This window comes from Dipodomys ordii, unplaced genomic scaffold (genome assembly GCF_000151885.1).
Source record: "Dipodomys ordii isolate 6190 unplaced genomic scaffold, Dord_2.0 Scaffold18, whole genome shotgun sequence".
NCBI lineage: Eukaryota > Metazoa > Chordata > Mammalia > Rodentia > Heteromyidae > Dipodomys > Dipodomys ordii.
In genome coordinates, this window is record NW_012267234.1 from 18,422,671 (window position 1) to 18,425,391 (window position 2,721).

The following is a 2,721-nucleotide window of genomic DNA, read 5'->3' on the forward strand; positions in this document are numbered from 1 at the left end:
CGTGCGTGCGTGCGTGCGTGCGGCGCCCAGACCTCGGCGTGGAAGGCCGCGGGCAGCCCCCGCCGGGCCTCGCCGGGCCCGCAGACTCGGCTTCAGTGGGGGCTTTGCGGGGACGGCGGCGAGGAGGCTGGCTCCTCGGAAAGCCGCAGTGGAAGACAATACCCCTTCCCCAGCACGGGGTTTGCCGTCCCTGGCGAAGGAGGTCGGCCCGCCGACCCCTCGGAAATAACGAGTGTGCTTTGTTTCGTTGAGGCCGGGACTGGCCTCGAACTCCAGGCCCTCCTGCTTCGCCCTTCAGGCTGCTGGGAATAGGTGCCACCACACACTTGATCTCAGGGCCTCCTGCTTCTAAACAATGATGTTTGAAATAAATAACTAATGTATGTTGTAGAATTTAAAGGTGGAAAATCTTGTTAAAACGTAGCTCTTTCAGGAAACAGTCTTCCTGCTAAATTTGAGGTACTTAGCTTGTGTCGGACCTTTCCTGCTTTGACTTCCCTCCCCCCTCCCTCCCTCCTTCCCCTGTCTCTCTCTCTCTCTCTCTCTCTCCCTCTCCCTTTCTCTCCCTTTCCCTCTCTCTCCCTCCTTCTCCCCCTCTCTATGCCAGTCCTGGAGCTTGAATTCAGGGCCTGAGCACTGCTTTTTAATTTTTTGGTCTGTGGGTCCTGGGGACTGAACTCTGGGCCTGGGCGCTGTCCTTCAGCTCTTCACCTCTAGGCTAGCGAGCGCTCTACCACTTGAGCCACAGCACCACTTCCGGCTTTTTCTGCTTATGTGGTGCTGAGGAATCGAACCCAGGGCCTCGAGCATGCAAGGCAAGCGCTCTACCACTGAGCCAGCTTCCCAGCCCCGCTGAGCTTCTTTTGCCCAAGGCTATCACTCTGTCACTTGAGCCACAGCACCATTTTTGGCTTTTTCTGTTTATGTGGTACCGAGGAATTGATCTCAGGGCTCCATGTATGCTAGGCAAGCATTGTACCACTAAACCACATTCCCAGCACCTGTAGTTTTAAATTTATTTACTTATTTATTTTTGGCGGTCATGGTACTTGAACTCTGGGCCTGGGTGTTGTCCCTCAGCTCTTCAGCTCAAGGCTGGCGCTCTACCACTTGAGCCATAGCACCACTTCCAGCTTTTTCTGCTTATATGGTGCTGAGGAATGAAACCTAGGGTCTCATGCATGCAAGGCAAGCATTCTACCACTGAGCCACCTTCCCAGCCCTGTAGGCTTACTTTTTTTTTTTTTAACTTCTTGTTTTTTTGTTGGTCATGGGGCTTGAATTCTGGGCCTGAATGCTGTCCCTCAGCTGGTCAGCTCAGGGCTAGCTCTCTACCACTTGAGCCACTGCACCTTTTCCTGTTTCCTAAGTGGTTTACTGGAGATAAAGAGTCTCAGGCTGGCTTTGAACCACGATCCTCCGATCTCAGTCTCCTGAGTAGCTAGGATTACAGGCATGAGCCACTGGAGCCTGGCTACATTTACATTTAGTATATATAGTTCTTTGCACCAAAAAGATATGTGCACAGTAGTTGTTGAATAATTCTGGCAACTATATTATTCAGAGAGGCTCTTAAAAGATTTGGTATTTGCCTTTTCCACAACTTGGAATGCCAGTTAAATAACTTGATTTTAAAAGTTAGTCTGAGTAGGCATAAGGCTCATTATGAACTATTGTATAATAACAGTATTCTTGGTATTCTTTTCTTTTTTTGTGTGCTTGTTCTCAGGGAAAGATCTCGGGGTTAAACTTGGAGCCCAAGTTCTTTCCCTGAGTTTTTGTGCTCAAGGCTAGCACTCTACCACTTGAGCCACAGCTCTACTTTTCTGGCTTTTTGGTGATTAATTGGAGATATGGGTCTTCCTGCCCAGGCTGGCTTCAAACCTTGAGCCTCAGGTATCAGTCTCTTGAATAGCTAGACTTACACGTGTGAGCCACTGGCACCTGCTTTATTCCTGATGATTCTGAGGTGAAGGAAACATGAATAATTCACTTCCTTTAATAACTAAATATCAGTACACAACTGATGGAGGCTTAGCTAGTGATGGTATGTAATGTAACTATAATTTTATTTCTGGTCTTGTCAGTGTGTTTTAGACAATTATTGCCTGTACATCAGAAAACTGGACCAGTCCATGATAGCTTAAAACATAAATTTGTGAGCAATACTTGAGTTTAAACTTCTTGAAATAATGATTTCAATGTTTACAAGGGCTAGTGTGGAGAAGGAACAAAAGAAATAGTTGGATTTCTCACAGTTATTTTGAAAAGGAAAGTAAAGGAAATAATAGAATCAGGTATGATAGGATTTAATTACTGCATCTTGCCTGAGTTCTGAGCATTTGTGTGTGTGTGTGTGTTTGTGTATGTGCATTTGTGTTAGTACTGAGTCTTCAACTCAGGGCCTCAAATTCTTTTTTTTTTTTTCCTTTTTTCTTTTGCCAGTTCTTGGGCTTGAACTCGGCCTGGGTACTCACTATCCCTGAGCTTCTTTTGTTCAAGGCTAGCACTAAACCACCTGAGCCACAGTGCCACTTTGAGTTTTTTCTGTCTCTTTTTTTTTTTTTTTGGTCGGTCATGGGGCTTGAACTCTGGGCTTGGGCGCTGTCCCTGCGGACAAGCGCTCTACTTCTTGAGCAACAGCACCACTTCCAGTTTTCTAGTGGGTTTTATTGGAGATAAGATTCTCATGGCCTTTCCTGCCTGGGCTGGCTTTAAACC